At 38.1% G+C, this 27,440-nt stretch overlaps 1 protein-coding gene and 1 long non-coding RNA gene across 24 annotated transcripts in view; one reads left to right on the forward strand and one right to left on the reverse strand.

Moving 5' to 3' along the window:
* Positions 1-17,255, forward strand: part of LOC147843266 (uncharacterized) — a 424,811-nt gene extending 407,556 nt beyond the window's left edge. The window contains exon 3 of the long non-coding RNA XR_015496427.1: positions 17,091-17,255. This is a non-coding gene — a long non-coding RNA (uncharacterized LOC147843266). The remainder of the gene's footprint in view (positions 1-17,090) is intronic.
* Positions 1-27,440, reverse strand: part of ano1a (anoctamin 1, calcium activated chloride channel a) — a 370,388-nt gene that overhangs the window by 261,565 nt on the left and 81,383 nt on the right. The window lies entirely within an intron of this gene.

Here is a 27,440-nt window from a genome sequence, read left to right on the forward strand (position 1 = left end):
GATTCGCCATCATGCTCCATGCAACAATGCAATGTGCATAGTTGAGCGGCAACTCATTCCACTGCATCTGTCACTACTCTCTCATAAAATGTCTGCTTACAATTAGGAAAATGCAGTTAAAAGCAGCGTTATTTCACTTACAAGAAACCAGATTAATGATCGGGGGATTGGTCTCGTATAGAGGAAAAATGCTTTACCAGAAATTCATACCCAGGTCTTTGAACAGCTTGCGCCCTTATGTCCTTCTATACCAACGCAAATCTCCAACGTTAAATTGTGACCTTGTTAAAACTGCTTAAATCACTCTGACTCCAATTAGGCTTCCAGAATGAAAGAGACAACTCAATTGGAGAGGGATCAAGGCAGGCCCCTTAATCACATAATGAAAGATTCAAGTGCCTTTGGTGAGCTCACAATACACAAAACACACAGCTCTGGCTTTGTTTTAGCTGTTAAATGTGTGTATTCCTTAACCACGCTGTGTTGCACTAATTGCAAGGCTGACTTGTTTATTGTGCATGCACAATGCAATTGCTGTAGATTAAGCATTTGAGGGGACGGCTGGAGTAATTCGATAATAATACAGTTCGGGCATCATAAAGCTTTTTTTATGATTAAAGCGGGTTCTAGCCAAAACATCTGTGGCTTTCATTCAAATGTTAGCACTTCTAAAATAATTACAGGCAAAGAATGCTCTTTTACATGCTTTAGGGTTCACACTTTTCCAGTTTTTCTTTACCTTGATTTTTCCTCTCAATTCCATTCCTTTATATTAAAGGTATAGTTCACCATTCTGTCACCATTTACTTACCATACACTTGTTTCAAACCTGTCTGACTTTCTTTCTTGAGTTGAACACATATATTGAAAAAAGCTGTAAAACATTGACTAACAAAGTATTTGGTTTTCCTATTATGAAAGTCAATTAGGAATGCAACGATTATAGATTTTAGTCGGAGGAATAATCAATGTTTCACTGTTATCATTATTTTTATAATGCATTCATTAATTTCAAAACACTACTAGTTTAGAAAGTATTTTAAAGTGTTATTTATTGCTGCTCAGTAACTAAATACAGCACAAAATAATGATAAAAACAAGCAGTATTTCTCTTTGGACTTAAAAATGTTTTTGGCATTTAAACATACGTAATAATTTTACACTGAAAAAAATCACAGAACAATAAATTAATAAATAAAAATAATGTAATGCAGTGGTTCTCAAACTTTTTTCACCAAGTATCACATCAGAAAAAAAAATAGTCTTTCCAAGTACCACCATAATGACCAGTATTGAAATACAGTAGCATGGTAGGCCCAATTAGGCAGCTTTACCTCTGCACAGTTAAAAAAAATCGTATTATGAATATTTATCGTCAGCCACTTTAAACACTATAAATAGTTTGAACATTAACACTGCACTGTGCTTGCAGGTAAAAATAAATAAAACGTCAACGTTTAAATTAAAATGTGCTTTTAAAACTTAATTAAAAATGGCACTGTTCTTAAAAAGTAGAAAGAAAGCTGCTGTACTTATAAAGTAATGATATATAGTAACCTATTCATCAAAAACTGGAAATGTTCCGTGGACCTTATAATAATAAGCTATATGTCATCATATGCAAAAACTCTTTGATAAATTTTGAAATATAAGATGCATGTATATATGACTTATTTGCATATTTCTGAAATCTAAACATTAACTTGTATTTTAAATATATTAATTGGATTTACATATTTAAATTAGAAATTAGATCTGCTTACTGCACTTTACAGTAGGCTATTTGTGTTAGAAAAGCAAGTGATTAAACCATATCTGTCAACATTGGGATATAAAAATACAGGATACGCCCCCAACAACCATTACAAATATGGGGAGAAAATTAGCTTAAAATGATAAATACATAACAGACATTAGAAAATTAAAAATAAAATAAAAGATTTAGCCTATTAAAATCAAGTTACTGATCACATCAGTAAGGGTTAAAAGTGTGTTCATTTTTTTTACTTTAATTAATTAGGGATTCCTCAGTGTACCACTAGGAGGAAGCCTGCTTAGCTTACCACAAGTGGTACACATACCATAGTTTGAGAACCACTAATGTACTGCAACGTGAATCTAATGCTGTGTTCACACCAGATGTGGCACACACGAACAAATTGCACTATTTGCTTCATTCGAGGGCGAGGCAGTGGCGCAGTAGGAAGTGCTGTCGCCTCACAGCAAGAAGGTCGCTGGGTAGAACCTCGGCCTAGTTGGCGTTTCTGTGTGGAGTTTGCATGTTCTCCCTTCCTTCGCGTGGGTTTCTTCCGGGTGCTCCGGTTTCCCCCACATTCCAAAGACATGCGGTACAGGTGAATTGGGTAGGCTAAATTGGGTAGGCTAAATTGTCCATAGTGTATGAGTGTGTGTATGAATGTATGTGTGGATGTTTCCCAGAGATGGGTTGCGGCTGGAAGGGCATCCGCTGTGTTAAAACTTGCTGGATAACTTGTGAGTCGTTCCGCTGTGGCGACCCCGAATTAATAAAGGGACTAAGACGAGAAGAAATGATGCTTCATTCGAACATCAAATTTGCTTCACAATAGGATTCACGTCATGGGCGGGGTTTCTGTCTGCCAGTGACTCTATCTTTGTAGCTAAATGGCTAACATGGTTTTTATTGAGAGGATAGCTGTATTTTTGTGCATTAGGAAGGCTGAAAAACAGCATAGATTTGTTTGGCGCCATGTCTAAGTGCAATAGATACTTTCAGGGGTGCGCCCAGCTCTGTGAAATCATCAACTCCTCCAGAAACTATACCTGGATGATGGAGGCTTTTATTGGAGCTTCTGACTGAGCCAAGCCCAGTTGTTCGGTGTCAACAAGAAGATTTTACCTTTGGGACACCAACAACAGGCGCTTCATCATAATCACGGCCCTACAAGAGAAAGATCCTAATTGGTTAATGTCCGCTGAAGTTTAGATTTTCCAACTTGATCGATTTGTGCGATAAGCGTCAAACGTGCAGGAAGCTTATCTCGCACTGATTTATTTGTGCCAATCTCATCATTCGGCCTTTAGTTACGACACATCTAAACGGCCCTTAATTAATAGCCACAGCAATAGTGTGTGTCCGTATTAGCCACAGTGTATAAGCATGAAACTTTAAATTAGCACACAGTTGGCATAACTTAGTTTAGTTGCAGCAGTTTTGTTCTGTGCAAAAATGCGATGTTGAGAAGCCTTTTTAATTAGTTAACCATGACAAATAAAATTGCAGTTAATAGTGAAATCGGTTATTTGTTGCATCCCTAACGTCAATGGTCTTAGACTTTTAGCTTCCTTTAAAATATATTCTTTAGTCTTCAACAGAAGAAAAAAACTCATAAAGGTTTTGAAATAGTGTAATAAAGTTATTAAATTTTCATTTTTGAGTGAATTTATATACTGAGTATCAAGGATTTCTCCAATTATAGAACAAAAAATCTATTTTTAATTCAATTTGTTGGTGGGTTTTGAAAAAGATCTGCAGTTTTTAAATAGGGTGCGAATGATTTAATGGCCTCACGTCCTCTGTATAGAGGCGATGTGAGGAATTTAGTGTTCAGACTGTAGAGTTGACAGTGTTGTCCACACATCTGTCCCATAAAGAGAAGGCAACAATTCTTCAAATGCTGCAAGGAAATGACAAGTCAGTGAAAAGTCTTCCAGGGTGATCAATAAAAAGTGTTCGGCATTGTTGGCCACCCTGGACAGGAGGAGACGTATGGGGAACCATCCCAGGTCAGGCCCTCAGGGGCTTCTCCTTTCTGTGATTGACTGACTGAAGGCTTCATAGGGTTTCTCTCTCGTCGACTAATGCAGCAATTTGCCACCTCATTACCAGCTGGATCCGCATTGCCTTGCTGGACCTGTATACTGTCTGGCACCGCAGGCCTGCCTCATCCTCTCTCTGTCTCCGTCTTTCTCTCTCTTTCTATCTGGGTGATTGGCAGGGGGAGATGGGCAGCATGCATGACAAAGGACCCCAGGCTTAGTCCTGCTGTTTCTGCGGTAAATACATTTAAAGCTGCTCTTGACTGACATGAGAAAGTTTAGGCAAATGTTGCTCAGCAGATTCCCCAGCTTGACCTACCAGAATAGTTACAGTATGCAGGGAAACAACACTATTTGTTCAGCACTCCGTGAATTACAGATATAATAAAGTGTGACATAACACCATCAATGGTGGACAGTAAATTTCTTTTTATTTCTGTAAAATATTAGCACATCTGATACTTAAGTACAAGTACATTTGAAGTCAGAATTTATAGCCTCCCTGTATATTGTCCCCCAATTTATGTTTAGTGTAAAGATGTTTACCTTTCTAAACATAATAGTTTAATAATTTCTGTTATCTTTGCCTTGATGCCAGTACATATTATTTGTCAAGATACTATTAAGCTTAAAGAGCAATTTAAAGGCTTAACTAGGTTAATTAGGCAAGTTAGAGAAGTTAGGCAAAAAAAAAATAGTATAATTGTTAGTTCTATAGACAATAATAATAATAAAAAAAGCTTAACCTCCTAAGGGTTAGTGGCCACATATGTGGACAGCACATTTTAGCTCTTAAGTGGCTATTTAAAATACTTTGAATGTTTTATATTTTGTTACAGACATACAGTGTCATCCTGCAATTGTTTCAAGCATATAAAATGTCCCAAACACTATTTTTAACTTTCCAAAATGAAAAAAAAAGTTGTTTTTACTCTCTGATAGTCAAAACCTGTAAAATAATAATAATAATAAAAAAAAAAAAAAAAAAAAATATATATATATATATATATATATATATATATATATATATATATATATATATATATATATATATATATATATATATATGTGTGTGTGTGTTATAGCTCGTTTCAACTGACTGGTACAGTACGGTTCGGGTCGGTATGGGTCACCTTTATCAGGCTTGCGTTTCCATTACCAAGGGTACCTTTTTGGTGGGTGCGGTGTATGACAGAAAGTTTCAGTTGACGTCATTTTCGCTCGAGAAAATGTCTACAGTAAAGCTGTATGGGTCGCTCACATATCACATGAAAAGCACTTCTCACAAAACAGATGCTTTATGTATATAAATACTTCTGTATAACTGTTTATTACTAACTTTTCTATGAACATCAGTTGATTATAACTGCAGATCAATGACAGTGCGAAATAGCCTACTGTAACGTCTGCAGTTATATAAAATAAATAAATAAATGCAACATATATGAACACATACAGACCCTTACTGTTTCCAATATGTTACCAATTACAGAAGAACTACACACAGCAGACACTTAGTACTTATTTAGGCTAAAAAACAAGAGGAAATATAGCCCACAGTCAGAGCAAACCTCATTTGTCAGAGTCATTCAGTCATTCTGAGTTCATAATAGTCCAAAAGGTGAAGATAATAGTTAAACAAGGCAGTTTGTTTACGTTTGCTAAAGAAATAACGTGCAGCTTTTTTCCCGGCTTCCCCTTTTTTTCGCGCTTCACTCTCAACGTTTGTCAGTGTCTGACAGGATCAGGTTTCAAAAGCACATCAATAATCAAGCACACGTTATTATCATCAACTCAAGAAGTTTGTTATTTCAGATATAAACACGCGGCGAGCGCAAGCAAGAAAGCAAAACCGCTCGCGCTTCAGATTTCAGATGTAAAAAACTACGGGGCACAGGCTAAATCCTCTCTTCTTCTTGGCTTTGTGGCTGTTCATCAAGATGATGACAAGGTTTGTTTGAGCCCGGGTTGACCATGGCTGGTTATTATATGTATATATAATTTCACTGTAATCTCTTGGCTGTGTATTTTAAACATTTTTTTGTTTTTTATTCTGGCTTGTTGCTTAAGCGAATGACGTATCTCTGTAAACCAATAGCATTCAGCTGTGCGTCTAGCTCTGATTTTTTGTACCCTTTCTAGTGTTTGGTACCTTTTCGAAAGGGTGCCAAAAAAGTGTTACTGTGCGGTTCGGTACGCCTTTTGACAGTGGAAACGGCCATAAAAGCTTGCCAAACCAAGCCATACTGTACCACTCAGCGGAAATGGGCCATTATATATGCACTAAAAAAACAGTCAGGAAAAAGTGTTTTATGTAAATTCGGACCACGAGTCCACAAATATGGACATAATTTTTCTCTAAAAGTCCATCGTATCAAAAGATTATACTTAGGTTTGTATTCTAATTAGGTTCCAATAAGCTCAAATAGCAAAGAGAAATAAAAAAAAAATGCATGTAAAAAAACACCTTGGGCCTTAAGAGGTTAAGGGGGCTAATAATATTGACCTTAAAATGGTTTTTTTTTTTTTTTTTTTAAATAATGGTTAACCCCTCCCAAAACAGCATATATTCACCCATTTTGTACCTGTGTTGGTAAAATTTGATTTTGAAATTCTCAATTATTTTCATTATTGGAGCCTTTAATTTGCGCAGATCAACACTGAAATAAAAACTAATGTTATCAAATCTAAACTGTTAACTCAGTTTAAAAGTTTAAGTTAGGTGATCATATTTTTGAGCTCATTTTTGAGTTGACTCATATAAACTATTCAACTACGTTTACAACTGTTTGTTCAATGAAAGTAAGTTTAGTTGAGGAGACTTACAATTGTCTTTTACAAAGTCTTCATTTGAGCGATGATCACTGAACTCACTGTTAGTACATCACTTGCAGAAATGTACAGTCTCACATCATTTCATGCTAATTATCTCAAGCTAATGTGCCATATTTAATAAATCCAAAATGGAAATACATTTAATGGAAGAAAGTTGTATTTTACAAATGCTCTCACACCAACTTACTCAAAAAGTCTACCATCATGTCTACTACATGTCTTTACATTCATATTCCAGTGCACACGGTGTACACTATATTTTAAGTGTCTGTCTTGTGTTTTGGCGGCAGCAGTGGAGTTTAGATTTGAAAAAAAAAAAAAAAAGCTTTGAAGAGCAGGTGTTAAACAGACCATCTGATGCGCCACCTGAGAGCTCCTATTTACTACAGTATGACACCTTACAGCTGCACAACACACACACAAACTGAGTTTTCATGTTTCATGGGGACTACCCATAAACTAAACCCCTTACAAAACATATTCTGAACTTTCACATTCACAACTAATTATATATGACTTATGAGGTGTTTTTTTCATGGAAAGCAAAAAAAAAAAAAGTCCCCATAAGGTCACAAATGACTGTCATTTGTATACTTTCGATGAATACCAGACACACACACACACACACACACACATTGTTATTAGTGGTTTACAGGGACTTTCATAAGCAAAATTTATTTTGTACTGTAAAAAACATTTACTATATGACCCTGCCCTAAAACCCCTAAACCCAACGCTCACGGTAAATATTCAGAACTTTCACTTTTTTAAATAGCTCATTCCGTATGATTTATGAAGTGTTTTTCTTCCAAGGGAAGCAAAAAAAAAACAAAAAACAAAAAAAAGTCCCCGTAAGGTAAAAAATTACTGGTATTTGTGTACTTGTGAAGAATACCACACAGACACACACACATTGGCATCGGTGGTTTACAGGGACTCTCCATATGCGTAATGTATTTTGTACTGTAAAAAACACTTATATAGCCCTACCCTCCCATATGCCTAAACCCAATTTAAAAACTATATGCCATATTCCTAAACCTAATTTGAATTACAAGGACACCAGGCATGTCCTCTTAAACCACCATAAGAGAGTATAGCAAGGTCATACCCATGTTATTATACAAAAAAACTGTCCTTATAAAGCACCAAAGCCAGTACACACACACAGAAGGGATAAATATGTTCATCTGACTTACTTGATATTTTTCTACTACTTCTTTCTATTTAAGAATTAAGGTAATGTTAAGTGATATTTTGTAACACTGTAGGTTAATTTAGTTTTTATAGTCTATATGTACTTTCTAAATACTAATTAAAGAAATAAAAAGGAAAAAAGTCATCTGTAGTTCCAGTATATTTTACCGCTTTTACATAATATTCCCTTTTACATCCATGTAATTTTTAATTGCACAAAATAATCTTTATACAGATTAAAAATATTTAAAGGACAATTGTGAATGAAATTTCAGACCTATACAGGACTAAACACATTTGTTTTTCTAATGGCACATTTGAGCCAGCAGAAAAGAATTTTACTTGCTCAATAAAAAAAAAAATGAATTAGTTATTTTTTATTTCTTCTATAATGTATTTTTAATGTGTCAAAACAAGCAAACATTACACTACCAATCAAAAGTCTTGTCGTTCATCTCTGTTGTTGGAGCAAATATCTTGACTTCTAGTTGATTATTTGGAAAAGTGGCAGAAAGTAGATTTTTCAGATGAATCATCTGTTGAACTGCATCACAATCATAAAAAATACTGCAGAAGACCTATTGGAACCAGCATGGACCAAAGATTCTCACAGAAATCAGTCAAGTTTGGTGAAGGAAAAATTATGGTTTGGGGTTACATTCAGCATGGGGCGTGAATGAGATCTGCAGAGTGGATGGCAACATGGAAGGCTGAGGTATCAAGACATTTGTGCTGCCCATTACATTACAAACCACAGGAGAGGGCAAATTCTTCAGCAGGATAACGCTGCTTCTCATACTACTACAGCCGGGGCTCAAACCAGTGACCTTCTTGCTGTAAGGCGATTGCGCTACCCACTGCACCACCATGACACCCACAAATGCTATTGTAAGGAGATTATTTTATTTAACAAGTTTTGTTGAATGTTATATTGAGATTGATTGCTGGTGATTGGAGTGGATTATTGGTCTTATTGTAAAGCTTTAAGTTGACAGAAAAATTAAAACCAGTTTAAAATTAGGCCTAAAAGACAATATTTCAGTAAATTTAAGACTTTTGCTTTTGAAATTTAAGGCCTTTTTTTGTTGACTTTTTAAGACCCCGTGGACACCCTGTTATAATGGAAAATGTCTCTTTAGATTATCAAGTCAGAAAAACGTGGTCCCTCTGCACTTGTCCTCCAGCATAGATATCAGCATCTTAAAACAATCTGACCACATCCACCCTGACAAGCATTGAAGTTCAATTAAGCATCTCCTTGTTTGTTTCTTTAACACGTTGAACAGGAAGAAGACCCTGTTGATATCGCTGCAGTTAAAGGGTGAGCGGAGAACAAACTACCAGCATGCAAGTGTTGTGAAAACATCAGGGTTTTTATTAATTACTACCTATTGTGCGCGTAAAGCCCCCTCAAAGAGTTTCCGGGGAAAAAGAGAAGCTCTCAATCCAACGGGTGGCTCTAAAGATCTATGTGTCAACTTCCTAAAACAATATGCTTGATGCAGCCGTGAGGAACAAGTGCACTCAGAATGAAACGGGCCACTTCACACGTGCAGCGGGTGAACTGGTGGCCATTGCCATCAAAGAGCACACAACATACATTATCAGCTGTCCCATCAGCTGCTGCATCACTTGCTCATTCTTCCTTCTCTTCCTCCATCGCTTTCTTGTGCTTCATTACTCCTCTTAGCCCTCATGCTGCGTTCAAACTCATTTGAAACACAGAAAGGGCATGCTGTTTATGCCTATATTATTTTGTTGATCAACACCCAGTAAAAATGAATTTGTGCCATTTTCTGTACACCCCCCAAACAATTATTTTTACTACTTTGTTTAACCTACTTATTTAAAATGAGCAGAAACAACACAATTCTTGAGATTTTTTTTGGGACAACTTCATTGTTTTATGTTCAATCCACTTAAATATTCATTCAATCATTTTCTTTTCGACGTAGTCCTTTTATTAATATGTGGTCACCACATTGGAATGAACCACCAACATATCCAGCACATGTTTTACGCAGCTGATGCCCTTCCAGCTGCAACCCTTCTCTAGGAAACATCCATACACACTCATACACTACGGACAATTTAGCCTACCCAATTCCGAAATTCGGAGCACCTGGAGGAAACCCACGCGAACACAGGGAGAACATGCAAACTCCACACAGAAACGCCAACTGACCCAGCCAAGGCTCAAACCAGCAACCTTCTTGCTGTGAGGCGACAGCACCACCTACTGCACCACTGCGTTGCCCCCACTTAAATATGTTAAGTAATTGAATCGATTTGTGTTGGGACAACATGGATGAATTGTGTGGAACCCTGCATTTTGTACAGTGTAGTATGTGCTAGTTGTGGGGTTACATTTTACATTAAACAGGTACTGTAACAGGAGTGTAAAATGATAGCAAATAAATATCAAAACATATTACTCAAAGTTTTATTAAGCCTTAATTTAAGTTGGAAGCACCTTGAGAACTACTTTAGTATTAAACTGACATATGGAGCATTGATGTACCAACAGAAAGTCAGTCTAAGCAAATGCGTGTTACATTTCAACTAGCTGAACTATAAAATTCGTTGGACCACCATGTTGGAAATATTGGCTTGCTTTACTCTCAGTGGAGTCTGTAAAACATTTGTGCTTTGAACTAAGAATAAAAGTAAAAGCCTATCCCTTGCAAAAGCCTATAATCATTCATTCATTTTCCTTCGGCTTAGTCCCTATATTCATCAGGGATCGCCACAGCGGATTGAACCTCCAACTTATCCAGCATATGTTTTACACAGCCAATGCCCTTCCAGCTGCAACCCAGTACGGGGAAACATCCATACACTCTCATTCACACACATACACAATGGCCAATTTAGTTTACTCAAATCCCCTGTAGCGCATGTCTTTGGGCTGGGCAAAAGGAAACCCACACCAACAGAGGGAGAACATGCAAACTCCACACAGAAACGCCAACTGACCCAGCCAAGGCTCAAACCAGCAACCTTCTTGCTGTGAGGCGACAGCACCACCTACTGCACCACTGCGTTGCCCCCACTTAAATATGTTAAGTAATTGAATCGATTTGTGTTGGGACAACATGGATGAATTGTGTGGAACCCTGCATTTTGTACAGTGTAGTATGTGCTAGTTGTGGGGTTACATTTTACATTAAACAGGTACTGTAACAGGAGTGTAAAATGATAGCAAATAAATATCAAAACATATTACTCAAAGTTTTATTAAGCCTTAATTTAAGTTGGAAGCACCTTGAGAACTACTTTAGTATTAAACTGACATATGGAGCATTGATGTACCAACAGAAAGTCAGTCTAAGCAAATGCGTGTTACATTTCAACTAGCTGAACTATAAAATTCGTTGGACCACCATGTTGGAAATATTGGCTTGCTTTACTCTCAGTGGAGTCTGTAAAACATTTGTGCTTTGAACTAAGAATAAAAGTAAAAGCCTATCCCTTGCAAAAGCCTATAATCATTCATTCATTTTCCTTCGGCTTTGTCCCTATATTCATCAGGGGTCGCCACAGCGGATTGAACCTCCAACTTATCCAGCATATGTTTTACACAGCCAATGCCCTTCCAGCTGCAACCCAGTACGGGGAAACATCCATACACTCTCATTCACACACATACACAATGGCCAATTTAGTTTACTCAAATCACCTGTAGCGCATGTCTTTGGGCTGGGCAAAAGGAAACCCACACCAACAGAGGGAGAACATGCAAACTCCACACAGAAATGCCAACTGACCCACTGGGACTCGAACCAGGGACCTTCTTGCTGTGAGGCGACAGTGCTAACTACTGAGCCAACATGTCACCCTATATATATACTCACTGGCCACTTCATTAGGTACACCTGTCCAGCTGCTTGTTAAACCAAATTTCTAATCAGCCAATGACATGGCAGCAACTCAATGCATTTAGAGCTGATAAAAAGGTAACAGTAAATCTGATAATAATTTGTTAAACCAAGGCATGCAGAAGAGCATCTCTGAACGCACAATATTTCCAACCTTGAGGCAGATGGGCTACAGCAGCAGAAGACCAAACCGGGTGCCACTCCTGTCAGCTAAGAACAGGAAACAGGCTACAATTCGCTCAGGCTCAACAAAATTACACAGTAAAAGATTGGAAAAATGTTGCCTGGTCTGATGAGTCTCGATTTCCGCAGCAACATTCAGATGGTAAGGTCAGAATTTGGCATCAACAACAAGAAAGCATAGATCTATCCTGCCTTGTATCATTGGTTCGTGCTGCTGGTGGTGGTGTAATGGTGTGGGGGATATTTTCTTGGCACACTTTGGGACCATTAGTAGCTATTGAGCATCATGTCAATGCCACAGCCTACCCTTCCAGCAGGATAACGTGCCATGTTATAAAACATAAATCATCTTACTGGTTCCTTGAACTTGACAATAAGTTCACTGTACTCTATCAATCCAATAGAGCACCCCTTTGGATGTGGTGGAAAGGGAGACTGGCGTCATGGATGTGAGGCCGACAAATCTGCAGAAACTGTGTGATGCTATCATGTCAATATGAACCAAAATCTCTGAGGAATATGCCCAGTACCTCGCTGAAACTATGCCACGAAGGATTAATGCAATTCTGAAGGCAAATGGGGTCCCGGTACTAGTAATGTGTACCTAATATATATATATATATATATATATATATATATATATATATATATATATATATATATATATTTTTTTTTTAGCTAGGATTAAAAGCTGTTTTTCATGTTTTGTTTGAATGATTAATAATATTAAAATTTTATTGAATTTAAGCTGAAAATAAATAAATATATATAATATATATACAATATATATATATACAATATATATATATATATATATATATATATATATATATATATTGTATATATATATTTTTTTCAGCTTAAATTCAATAAAATTTTAATATTAAGAATCATTCAAACAAATATATATATATATATATATATATATATATATATATATATATATATATATATATATATATTATTATTATTATTATTATTATTATTATTATATTATTATTATTTTTTTTTTTGTGTGTGTGTACATTGTTTCTCCAACATGGGAAATTAGAGATAGAAATTGAGAAACAGAGAACACAAAAGAGTTTGTCCTCATCTCACCTTTTTTTTTTTTTTTATTAACGACCACGTCACAATTTCTCTTTTCAAAATATCAGTAATAACATATTAAAAACCTTTACAATCTTTATAGGTTTTTAAAACATACTGTCTCAAAATGAATGTAAGATGTTATTTACATCTTAACTTAAGTTGCAAATTCTTTAAAAAACAAAGTGAAAAAAAGTCTCTTTTTGTGATTGTTCACAATTATACTCATGTTTAACATCCATAACTTCCGAAACTTCATTTAATATCCAATTGTTTCAGCTGCTTTGAGACCCTCTCAATGCTTCAAAGAGCGTCTGGAACTGACGGCTCTCCAAAGGGCATGTTGGTCTTTTCTTTTTGCCCCCGGCCAATGAGAAAGTTGAAAAAAATGGCATTGGGTTGCAAGGTGGTCACATTTGAACTCCTTTGATGAATGGAAGGTATAGGGCTACCTTTGAATGCAGATAAAAGGTTGGGGAGCCAAGAGATATCTGGCAAGGTGCCAGAGGAGGGGGACACACTTGATTCTCCGCTAGCAGCAGTGCATGAAAATGGGAAGCTATGTGAAGAATCCCCCACTTTGTTGTCTTCCTCTGGCTTCCATTGGTCGAATGAGAGAGCGAGCGAGGGCTTTCTTTCCGCAGCCTGACATAGTCACTCTCCCATGCCATTGCCGGGTGTGAGGCATCTTGTAGGACAAGACTGATGACACAGGGAGGGGCGGCAAGGGTGAGGGGTTGGGAGGTGGGGCAGCACCGTGTCCATTCACTTCAGAGCCCTTGTTAATGCGATCTGCTGATCGATTAGTGGAACAAGAGGAGGAACACACTGGCTCCGCTGGCAAAGGCCATTCAGTCAACCACCCACTCTCTTTCTCTGTCACACACACATTCGTAAAGATACACTGATGTGCATACACACCTCGCCCACATGAGGTCAACCCTCTCAAAACATGAACAGCAGATATAAAGCTGGACTCTATTAACAGAGCAGGTTTCTTGCTTTAAAAAACTCGACTTCAATGAAAATGGCCAAGTACTTCTTGAGGGAGCATGGCTTTTGCTTACAGTGGAATGTGCGAGATATTGGTGAAATTGTAAGGCTACGTTTACATGATGTAGCCAAAAAAATTAAACGTTTTTTTCTTGTAATTGAAAAAGGATTCACGTTTACACATTTGCGAAAATGAACAATACTGCTTTATTACATATGCTAGGCCTTGCCACCTTGTTAGTACACAATTGGCTGATTTCACGTGGCCACCATTTTAATAGTGAAATCAAGGCTGTGGTGGGAAGAAACCCAAGAGTATCGCCTGAAGTCACACAGTCTGTTAAGTACCTGGCTGTATATCTTTTCAGCAAGGAGAAAGTGACACAAATGTATCATTTCACCGCCTTCCAAGTGACCCGAAGGTCTGTTCTGAATTGATGGTGAAAATAAAAAGAAATATTAGACCTCATTTTCAGCTAAGTTAAGGGAAATGGCGCTAGTTAGCTAACGTTTTCTTAACCAAACACAAGTTTTAGATGCCATTTATTCAACTCAATCAACAGATTCTTTCGATATTTTACTTCTAACGATACTGAATTTCGGTTCTTTCGCTATATGACTTCTCACGATACTGAATTTCGGTACTGAAATAAAAAAAAAGTCCATTTCCCGCTAACGTTTAGGGTGCTTTCACACTAGCACTTTTGGTCCGCAACCGGGTTCATTTGATGTCAATATATGGTACATTTAGCTAGTGTGAATGTGTCTTTTGAACTTGTGTGCGCATCCACGAACTGTACCCGAGTTCGCCTGAAAGAGGTGGTCTGGGGTACGGTTCATGCGATCTCTGGTCCGGTTCACTCCTGGTATGAATGCAATTGGACCAAATATCGAAAGTAAACCACCAACTGCACAACAAACTATTGTTTTCATTATATTCATTCGTGTGTGTGTGTGTGTTTGTTTCTGTGTATCATGTACTGTACCTTACTGACAAGCGGGACTGTGCCAGTCTGCTTGTCTCTCTCAAAAACAGCTTCTGCAGACATCTCTTTGTCTGCTGTCTTATGTTCTGAACGTTTATAATATTTTTGCGGCAGATAGACGCGAGTCACTTTCTGTATGTCCAAAAAAGTTCAATAAAAGCTAGATGACTGCGATGTGTGTATGTCTTTCCATTTTGACGCTTTGCTTTCATGGCCGTCACCTGGCAACAGCCGTACACAAAACAGCAGCTTGATGAAGCAAGCATACCGGGGTTCAGAAGAAAAAAAAGACAATGTGAACACAAACCAACCGAGAAGGTGGCGAGGGAGGACAATCGAACTTGGGTATAGTGCAGGCAGTTGAACCAAGTGTAAAAGCACCCTTAAGCACCGTTGAGCATGTAGTAAAAAACACTACTAATTTGCCATAGTATTCACCAGTGCTTAACAGAAAGGACTGTGATTGGCCGTGAAGGTCAGATGACTGATCTTCACGACTTTAAAGCACTCCAGTGTCCGTGTATCTGTGTTTACACTCAATTTAAAGCGGTGAACTGGTGACCTTCACGGCCTATCACAGTCATTTCTGTTGAGCATTGATGAATACTATAGCAAATCAGCAGTGTTTAAAAACGCTCTGATCTGCGCTTAAATGGTAGCTGGAAATGGACAATTTAAAATTTCAGTATCGTGACAACACTTTTACAGAAAACACGAGGGTGTGCTACAGAGCACTGCATTGCTTTATCACTCTCTGGGTTACATAGGCTGGAGAAGGAAAACGTACCCACAGTGTTTACCTGGTGGCATGAACTGAAGCCTAGGAGGACAGTTAAATGTATTACTCTTAAATAAATTGCAATTTTGTTTGATGGCTAATATACGTTTAATTAAATTAAACTGAATTATATTAAAGTGATGTTTACACCATATCTGCATTTTGAAATCCCGGCAACAGCTGGAGGTTTGTAGTCTACAGGACGTTGTTGCAATGTTTACAGTGCTGATCCTGTACTTCTGAGTTTCTTCTCATCACAGCCTCACTTTTTCTTTTTAAAATATCGGCTACAGGAAATAAGCATATAATACAGTGACTCTGTACTGGTGTGTTTAATTTCAAAGCAAAACTCGACTCGGATGAAAATGGCAAATTACTAACTAATAATTAACGGCTTTTGCTCACAGGGGAATGCGTGAGATATTGGTTGTTCTGTAAGGCTACGTTTACACGATGTACAGCCAAAAAAACGAAATGCTTGATCTATGTTAACACATTTGTGAAACACTGTATTATGTATGCTAGGCCTTGCCACCTTGTTCGTACACAGTAAGGAGGTTACTCTGTGCTGGTGTGTACAGTATGTGATATTGCTGGCATTGTAAGTCTACGTTTACATGATGTGGCCAAAAAATGAAACGTTTTCCTTGCATTTCAAATAGTTTTCACGTTTACACATTTGTGAAAACGACCAAAAACACTGTATTACATATGCCAGGCCTTGCCACCTTGTTAGTACACAACATGGAAGTGACTGTGCTGGTATGCATGTATAATTTGCCATGGGTGTAAATTGTTTTGCCGCTGTTGAGTGTAATGTGATGTAAATACACTTTTGAGGAAGTAAAACTTGATGAAAATGGCCAGTTACTACTTTTCCAACATAGGCTCTTTCTGAAAACATACCATACATACATTTCTGGAGATCATGAATTATGTAGAAAGAAATGCGTGTGGGTAAATTTTGCCTTTATAACGAACGATATAAGACGTTATGATGCTGTTCCTTTTCGCTCTACCAATTGACTGCTTACCTCCGGATGGGCAGTTTTTTTCGCTGTTACCAGATTGTCTAGTGGTTCACGCTGTATGCCAGAGTATTTGAGACATGCAGAGGAGATGATTGCAAAAACGAAGTTCGAGTCTGGCGAAGAACGGTTCCAGGTTCAGGTAAGACAAAAATCAAAAAATGAAATAAACAAGGTGAACGTGGTAAAATCTGAAAAGGTGGTAAAAATCATGGGGTTTTTCTTTTTCTGGATTGCTTTTGAAAACACTGTCGGTCGGGTTTAGAGAAGTGGGTGTGCAGGTCAATCAGTGGTTTTGAAAACACTAAGGCCCCGTTTACACTAGTGCGTTTTAGTTTTATAACGGCGTTTTAGAATGAAAACGATCCGCGTCCACACTCGCATTTTACTCAGCGTTTCTGAACAGCTCTCCGTCCACACCAAAACGCGGAAAACGCACATCACGTGACCACACACACACTCTTTGGCAAGCGCTGCAGCCCATCTACCCAGATGAGAGCTCTGCTAGTCGGACTTCTCATCAAGCATCTCCCGCTGGATCTAATCTCATTATATTTATTAAACGTGATATTTCATTCATCTTGTTGTCTTTATCTAACGACATATTCTCTGACTTTGGTCATTGGAATCTATTACTTGTTCTCAGGTAACATGTTTTGGCTGAGCGCAAAGATAAGTTAATGATTAACGTAACCACGTACATTCTGCATATTGACTGATCGCTTGCCTTTATTTCCTATAATGTATAAACTTATTGTATGTTATACTTTTATAATGGCCATTATCGATTATTAAAACTGATATTCAGCAAAAGAGAGGGTATGTTTCGTATTTTCACTGAAATTGAAAGGAGACAGTTGTTATCGGCTCCGTTTTGTTATAAATATCCACACAGTGAAGATGATGCTCATTATGCTGCATGACGCCTCAACATTTCTGCTGTCTGTTTAGTTGTTAATATTAAAATGAAAATAGGCACTTCCTTATATCAAGTTTACATTTTATTGTTGAGAAAGTGAAACATCGTAGCCAGGGTGATGTGAATGAAGTTATAAAGTAAACTGTTCCCTTTGAAGATTGACGCGTGTCCTCGGTATAGTCTGTTTTCCATATCAAACTGAGAAGAAGAGATGCAGCCTTGATCAAACTTGCGAAGTCTGAACTTACATGGAGAAGATTTAGGACTGAACTGTGTGTGTTAGGCTACTTAATATTGAGGAAAAGCCCCAATCAGAGAGGCGAATATCTGCAGCCCCGCCTTCATCCATCATCCACACTGAGATGGAGCAGAAGCGTTTCAGAATGAAAACGGCCTCTCCAGCGTTTTCGAAACGCTCCGTTTTCGGCGCTCGAGAACTCCGGCGTAGTGTGGACGGATGGCGTAACCGTAGCAAAACTTATGCGTTTTCAAACTAACACGCATTAGTGTAAACGGGGCCTAATGGTTGGGTTTAGGGAAGGAGAAGGGTGGGTCAATCGATCTGTCAGTCACTCAGTCAGTCAACAGAACAGCAGGCGCGACTGGCACTCTCCAGAGAAATTTGAGATCTAAAAAAGCAAACACAGTGGGCTCTGGTGGATTTGCCAAAAGAAAACATGCAAAAAAATGTACCTCCTAGATGTATTTGGTGATGTCCAGAAATGTATATAAGGGTACGTTTTCAGAATGAGCCTGGGTTGGTGTTTTAAGCCTAAAAAAATGCAGTTGTTGTGTAAACACACATGCAAAATGCATGAAAAGTTTCTAATTTATGGCTGAAAATTATGTTGTGTAAACAACCCCCAAATCAGCTGTGTACGCAAAGACGATATGCACAATGCTAAGGTATGAGATGACTGAAATAATGCTGAAGGACCACCAACATTTAAGGGTATCTGGTAGGCTGATGACTTTCCCTGAAACTCTGTGGAGCAGAGCTCATACCATCTGCTCCCAATGGGATCTGATATTCACTTCAAATGCTTTAATCAAGAGAAATAGGGTCATATTTTCCACTCTCTTTTCGTGGCTAGGTTTTTGTTTTCATCAATTTTTAATTCTGCACAGATCGAGACTACTTTTAGAGTAATACACAGCATTCTGTGGATGCATTTGTTTGCCAATTTGTGCAATATTAGGCATAGCATAAAACACTTCTATCATACCCCACAATGCAATACAGACAAACTGAAGTTTTCACTCTTTTCACATGCACTATTCATTCATTCATTCATTCATTCATTCATTCATTTTCTTTTCTGCTTAGTCCCTTTATTATCCGGGTTCGCCACAGCGGAATGAATCGACAACTTATCCAGTATATGTTTTATGCAGCAGATGCCCTTCCAGCTGCAACCCATCTCTGGGAAACATCCATACACACTCATTCACACTCATACACTATGGACAATTTAGCTTACCCAATTCACCTATACCACATGTCTGGACTGTGGGGGAAACCGGAGCACCGGGGGAAACCCACGCAAATGCGGGAGAACATGCAAACTCCACAGAGAAACGCCAACTGACCCAGCGACCCTCTTGCTGTTAGGCGACAGCACTGCCTACTGCGCCACCGCATCGCCCACATGAACTTTATTGTAGCCTATTTAAAGCCAATCTTTGGACAATGAGGCTGAGTTCAAAATTCTAAATTTGATAGTGTAATTTTAGAAAAGTTTAGTATTTCTATTCTTGTGGCCTGTTGCACAAATTGAACGGACTAACCTAAGTATTGCAGAGTTTCAGCATTGCTCTTTGTGCACTCATGGCTAAAAACTGTAGCTGTGGCAGAGAACACAAGCTGCAATACGATATAGGCCAGCAACCCTGCAAAAGGCCTCCGGCTGCTGTGAAGAGAGGTGCTTAAGTAGTGCTAATGAAATCAAAACTAACCATATTGATTTTGTTAGCTCACATTGCTAGATTTGAGGGGAACAATTCATCTGTGTTATTCAGATAAAAAAAAAAAAATATTGCCCTTGTAATCTTTAATTGAAATCTGAAATCTTTTCAGTTAAATTCTCAGATTCACTGCCTGACAAAAGTCTTGTTGTGGATCCCAGTTGTAAAAGCAGCAAATAATAACTTGACTTCTAGTTGATCATTTGGTAAAGTGGCAGAAGGTAGATTTTTCTGATGAATTATCTGTAGAACTGCATCTCAATCATTACAAATAGTGCAGAAGACCTATTGGAACCTGCATACACTCAAGATTCTCACAAAAATCAGTCAAGTTTGATGGAAAAATCATGGTTTGGGCGTGCAAGAGATCTGCAGAGTGGATGGCACCATCAACAGCCTGAGGAATCAAGACATTTGTGCTGCCCATTACATTACAAACCACAGGAGAGGGCAAAATATTTAGCAGGATAGCGCTCCTTCTCGTACTTCAGCCTCCATACCAAAGTTCCTGAAAGCAAAGTAAGTCAAGGTGCTCCAGGATTGGCCAGCCCAGTCACCAGACATGAACATTATTCAGCATGTCTGGGATAAGATGAAGGAGGAGGCATTGAAGGTGAATCCAAACAATCATGATGAACTGGGAGTCCTGCCAGAACGCTGTCTTTGCCGCTCCAATTGACTTTATTAATAAGTTATTTGAGTCATTGCAGAGATGTGTGGATGCAGTCCTCCAAGCTCATGGGAGTCATAAACAATATTAATTCTTTTTCCACTCCATGACGACTTCACATTCTATACTGTTCCATTATTTCTGTTAAATGACAAGACTTTTGTCTAAGCAAAGTCCAACCTTACTGTCCTAATGAAATAATTAAAAAAGGCATGATCATATTTATTTTAGTATAATAAGCGTAATCTAGAACATTTGCCTTTCATATAAGCCACTTCTGATTCCAAATGATCAACTTGAAGTAGGTTATAATTTGTTTTTTCTGAAACCTGGATAGGCGATAAGACTTTTGACAGGTAGTGTAAAGTGAGACCAAAATAATAACAGTAGTACTAACAAGCCAGTTCAGAAACAAAATTTTTGTCTGATGAATATCTTGAGTTCTCTTTTTTAGCATATTGGTGCTGACAAATTACAAATTCTTGCTGTGTCATGGACAAGAAGCAAGTCAGACTACACCAATCATCAGAAGGCGGAACTTGAGGCTGACTTAGAAACAAGAGCTTAAACTAACAATGGCTGCCAAAGTGGCGTGTTTTGCACTGGATGTCTTGTCATCAGAAAATCCTCTTAAAATAAGGAATACCTGGCAATGGACACTATATTACATAATTCCACCACCATCCAAATACCATTCTCTTGCTTTCAGTTGTCATGTTTGGAAGATGCAAACAGCTGAGATTATATTGCTAACGCTGTCACAGGTACAACAGAATGCATAGCAGGGACCACAAAAAACGAAACGTTTTTGGCTACGTCCGAAATCACCTACTACTCGAGTATGTACTACATTTGAATTTACTACACAACTGTTAATTAAGTATGTTCTATATTGTATGAATGTGAGTAGTATGAATGGAACTCAGACATACTATATCCGCCATTTGTTATTATCATGTAACCTACCTACATCAGTTGTGTCGCTTCACTCCCATTTACGATTTCTCTCGCAGGGCCTCATGGGATGGCATAGGATCTATTGGATGCACACTTCAGAATCTAGCCGAAAGTAGTAGGACATTTGGGTACTTCTTGCCTACTGTTTTTCGAATTCTATGAATTTGCATACTGCTTTTAGTGTACTATATAGTATGGAAGTATGCAATTTTGGGCGCAGACTTTCTGTTGCAGCATTGTGAAGTGTCCAAGAAGCATTGTTGGTTGCCGTGCACTATGATTATCATTTAGTCAGCGTGACACCCTACATCTGATTTCAACAAACTTGGTTCTGGAGGGGTGGTGTCCTACATAGCTCAGACAGACAGACAGACAGACAGACAGACAGTCAGACAGACAGACAGACAGTCAGTCAGACAGACAGACAGACAGACAGACAGACAGACAGACAGACAGACAGACAGACAGACAGACAGACAGATAGATAGATAGATAGATAGATAGATAGATAGATAGATAGATAGATAGATAGATAGATAGATAGATAGATAGATAGATAGATAGATAGGGATGGATGGATGGATGGATGGATGGATGGATGGATGGATGGATGGATGGATGGATGGATGGATAGATGGGCGGGCGGACGGACAGATGGACGGACAGACAGATAGATCCATCCATCCATCCATCCATTCATTCATTCATTTTCTTTTCAGCTTAGTCCCTTTATAAATTAGGGGTCACTACAGTAGAATGAACTGCCAACTTATCCAACATATGTTTTGTGTAGCGGATGCCCTTCCAACCCCTCACTGGGAAACATCCATACACACTCATTCACACACATACACTACGGACAATAACCTTACGCAATGCACCTATACCACGTTTTTGGACTTGTGGGGGAAACTGGAGCACCCACGCGAACACGGGGTGCCAACCGACCCAGCTGGGGCTTGAACCAGCGACCTTCTAGCTGCGGTTGTGCTACCCACTGCGCCACTGTGCTGCCCGAGTTTAGCTCCACTAAATTTATATTATTAATAGTAATCTAAACCTACATTATTAGTAAAGAGCAGTGTTCTGTGCTTTTATGTTACTAGGCAACCACTGCATCAACTGTATTAGAGCTGGAGATAATCCTTGGTGTGTCCTGCGCCTAAAGGCTTAGTCCAACCAAAATGTCAAATTCTGTTATTACTTATTCCCCCTCATGGCATTCCAATCACTTGAGACCTTCGTTCATCTTACGAACATAAAATAAAATTATTTAGATGTAATCAAAGAGCTCTCTGATCCTCCAAAGCAGCGGACCTGAGACATCCAAAATCCAGAAATGAAACCAAATACATTGTAAGAAGATTCCATGTGACATCAGTGGTACAGCTGTAATCATACAGAACACTTTTTGTGTACCAAAAGAAATGATATTAAAATAAACTATATATTTTTCCTTGTTTGTTCCATGTCATGTCAGGGTATGTGTTTACTACAGGCAATATTATGCTTGCATGTTCAACTACTGACTTTTTATCATCTCAAATTGTCTATAAGAACCATCCTCTAGAATCTGTATAAGTTTGATATTTACTAACATGCCATTTCTCCCTTCTTCTACCATATGTATGTCAGTAGGAGAGTCTATTTTGGGTGCTTTTTGTGAGAAAACATGTTTTGCAAATCAAAGCCCGGCCCACTGCTCTAACAGATGTCAATGGTTTAGCCATCAGACTTGTTTGCTTCCAACATTTCCAGCAGTATTTCTGTAGATAACCATGGCCAGAGCAAAATTACACCCTCAGATGGAACATATTGACAACAAGAATGTGAACCAATGGCTTGGATGAACGTACGTACACACATTGCGCACGTGGGAAAACTGACTAAGCAATAATTTCAAAGAGAACCTCACAACTGTCCTCCTATTTAGCGCCCGTTATATTTGGGATTTTCCCCCCTTGATTTAATTGCATGTGAAGTTGCCAGGCGCATTGCTAGATTGCGGTGAGTGGCCAAAAGAACTTGGCTGTTTTCAAATTGTCGAGTAGTTTCTCTGGTTTTGGCAGAGTACCAGCTCAAATGTGGCGTAGCACAGATCTAAGAAGCCAGCACTAAATCCACTTGCCTCTGGCGACATAAAACATTGTTTTCAGAGCACCGGGGAAGAAAACGCAGAAGATGACAAGGAATCAAATAAGCTCAGAAAATACTTTACAAATCTTATTTGAGCTGTGCTGCCCAGATTTTCTTTAAGCATGAGAGACTTAAAAAAACAGTCCACTTTTTTTTTTTTTTTTAGAAATAGACTAATTTTACAACTTCCCTAGAGTTAAACAGTTGGGTTTTACTCTTTTGGAACCCATTCAGACAGGAGTGTTTAAGCTAAGCTTAGCATAAATCATTGAATCGGATTAGACCATTAGCATCTTGCTCAAAAAAAAAAAAAAAAAAAAAAAGGATGATTTTCCTATATAAAGCTTATTTATTTGTTGGTCATTGTATACATGATGTAACAACAGAAGAGTCAAGCTTAAATAATCAAATATCTTTTTTTGAAATGTTTGAGCGAGATGTGAATGGTCTAATTAGATTTGATGGTCTATGCCAGTGGTAGGGAATCTATGGCTTGTGAGTCACATGTGGCTCTCTAATATTTTTAAAAAATTATAACTGTCACTAGAAAACAGTTTCTTATTGAAAACACAATTTCAATTCCCTGTTAATTATATATATATATATATATATATATATATATATATATATATATATATATATAATTAACAGGGAATTGGAATTGTGTTTATAGTTTTTTTTTTACAGCAAAATTAATAATAATAATAATTCCTTACATTTATATAGTGCTTTTCTGGGCACTCAAAGTGCTTTACACATAGGGGGGAATCTCCCCATCCACCACCAGTGTGTGGTGTCCACCTGGATGACGTGATGACAGCCATTTTGCACCAGACTGCACACCACACACCAGCTGATAGGTGGAGAGGAAATCAATTTTGATATAGGGATGGTAAGGAGGACAGAGGCCAGTGGGCAAATTTGGCCAGGATTCTCTTTTTCGAAGGACATCCTGGGATTTTTAATGACCACAGAGAGTCAGGACCTCAATTTAGCGTCTCATCCGGAAGACGCCACTCACTAAGCAGTATAGAGTCCTCTTCACTGTACTGAGACTCAGTTTGACAAAGACTCAGTTTACAATAAAATTATGTTTCAACCAATGTGTGCAGCACTGTGAATAAACTTGGATCGTGACACCAATAAAGGGCAAACAACTTACTATGTAGTAATATGTAGCCAGAAGTACGTATGGCTGCATTTCATATATAAAAGAACTGTTACGGGCAGTATGATGCCATTCCTTTTTGCGCTAGCAGCTGATCGCTTACCTCCGTATGGACAGCTTTTCCGCTGTTATCAGTTTGTCTGGTAGCTCGACATGTACGTCAGTGGAATTGAGATGTAGAGAGAAGTTGACCACGATGGGGTTTGAGTGCAGCAAAGAATGGTTCCAGAAAGTAGGTAAGACAAAAACAAAAGCTAAAAAATAAAATAAACAAGTAAATAACAGGGTGAGAATGTGGTGAAATCTGAAAATGTGGTCAAAATCAGGGGGCTTTTCTTTTTTCTGGATTGCTTCTCAAAACACTGTTAGTAGGGTTTAGGGAAGTGGGTAAGCGCTAGTCAATCAGTGCTTTTTAAAACACTATCAGTTGGGTTTAAGGAAGGAGGTGGGTGGAGGTATCGGTTGGTCGTTCAGTCGGTCAGTCAGTCAACATCGGCCTCTGGCTGATTTACACAAGAAGAGCAGGTGCAAATGACACTCGCAAGTAAAATTTGAGATCTCAAAAAGCAAAGACAGCGACCTCTAGAGGATTAAAAAAAACAATAACTGCAAAAAACGTATTACCTGGGACCTATTTGGCGCTCTCCAAAAATGTAAATAGGTCAACGTTTTCAGAATAAGCATGGGTTGTTTGAGACTCAAAGATGAGCTAAATGAATTAATTAATGGTAAAAATCTACTTTGATTTGTAAACTGTTTCTTTAAAGGAAGTTATCAACATCTCAACTTTGATTCTCAGAAAACTAAAAATAGACCAAAAATAACTGTTAGATATATAGCTTTATTTATTTATTTTTTAATACCAAATTTTGGCTCTTGAGTGTGAAGAATTAGCCACATTTTGCTCTCCATTTCCTCTCATTAAGAGAAGCATTTGAGACTTCGAAGAAATGTGTTTACACTTCCCGTTGTTATGTCCAATCTTGTACATTGTGACGCTCAGTCATTCACTGCCATGTTTAACTACAGCCCTGTAAAGAGACGAGACCCATTAAAACCTATGAATACAGACCTCAAGCTTAAGGAAAACTGAATGAAAGAGGATACCAAAGGATCATTCAATCCACTGGGGCCCTAAAGAACACAAGAGGCTTGTCTTGTCTCCTCATGTCATTTCTTAGACCTTGAATCAAGCGAGTGATGTGCAGCCCCCAGATCTGACACCGTAAACCAAACTCTTTCACCCTTATTAACAATGTGTTCAACAAATCACAACATTATTAAGGGCTTATGTCTAAATCATCCCACTGAAAGATCCCATAGCCTTTGTGGACTGAGGTCAAGTGATCTGAATACCTGCTAACAGGCCACACTTTCCGCTAGGGACGGAATGGCTGTCTTATCTAGAGGCTTCTGTCGGCGGTCTTATCCTCACCTAAATAAAGAGAAGGGGGGGTGAACAGTGACAGAGGGGTTAAAAGCATAACACGCAGAGGTGTCTTTCTCCTCTTTCTAGCTAAGATAACGCTCCCTGTGATGGTGATGGAGCGTTCCCAACCATGGTTGCTTTTGTCCTTTTGTGTCTTTGTGTCCACTTATCTTGAGACATTTATCCATAGATGCTCCAAAGATCCCTCCCCCGCTTCCCTTTAGCTTTTAAAGACCATGAGTCTTTTATTTCAGCAGGGTAAACAAATAAGTACACCTTCAGAGGGCTTTCCAAGCAGGACAAAATGTGGTTTAAGTTTTTATGGTCTAACACATTCCCACAATGGCCTAGTGTTGTCTTGACGTGTGATGTCCAGTTTGAGAAAACGTTACGTTTGATATTTTAAACCCTTAGATCAAGGAACCTAAGATGACAAAAAACCCTGTTTTGCAAGCACTTGCAGACACAACTATGTAAAACATGCTAAACAATATTCTGAGAGTTGTTTGTTCCCATCACAACTGGACAACAGAATATTTTGTAGTAGAAATCAGATATTTGAAGTAGGAAAAACCAACATCCCTCTTTGGTTAAATGTGACTCAACCTTCTTGATCTTGAACCATAAACATATAATTTTGACAGAGACAAGACAATTTTGGTTTTTACTTTCTTTGGCAAAAATAACCCATTCTACCTCAAATTTCAAATGACATTATGTGAGAATATTTGTTGGTTTCCCTGCTATGCAGTGGCTGAATATGAACAGAACCACACTGATGTTCCTGAGAAACAGCATAATGTATTTTCACATAAAATTAGGTATACATAAGGTAAATTACATGCTTTCAAATCAGACTGAGTCTTTCCACAGATAATTTTCTGGTCCCTCTTTATTAGGGGAAGGGCTTCAAAATTTACTTCTAAGAAATGGGACAGCACTACAACACATGTACGCATCATCATGTGTCATCGCGATCTCTTGCTTTATATGAGATCAGACGATCGCAACTGCTGTTATTCCAATTGCTTTATATTTTGGTTTTTATCTTTAGGAAATTACTGAAGGCATATTAATTATTTTATCATAACAATCTAATATGGGAATAAGATCATAACTATACAATACTGTGCATTTACACCATGGCCATATTCATCTATGTAATACAGGAAAACAACATTATAGTTTGAGCAAACACTGTAAAAAGCCCATACCCAGCCACTAGACTTTTCTGACAGGCTATTCGAGTGTCATCGAGTGTCAGAATGTTGTAGGACTGCTATACAAGAGTTATTATTATGGATTAAAGATCGCAAAATTTAGCGTTTTTTTTTTTTTTTTAAAGCATGACAGTAAAACACAAACGCGGTTATGAATGTATTAAAACATGTGCTTGTTTGTTGTAAAAATTTGTAATAATGAAAATAAAAT

The sequence above is a fragment of the Danio rerio genome, chromosome 7 (assembly GCF_052040795.2).
Source record: "Danio rerio strain M-AB ecotype USA chromosome 7, GRCz13ab, whole genome shotgun sequence".
Taxonomy (NCBI): domain Eukaryota; kingdom Metazoa; phylum Chordata; class Actinopteri; order Cypriniformes; family Danionidae; genus Danio; species Danio rerio.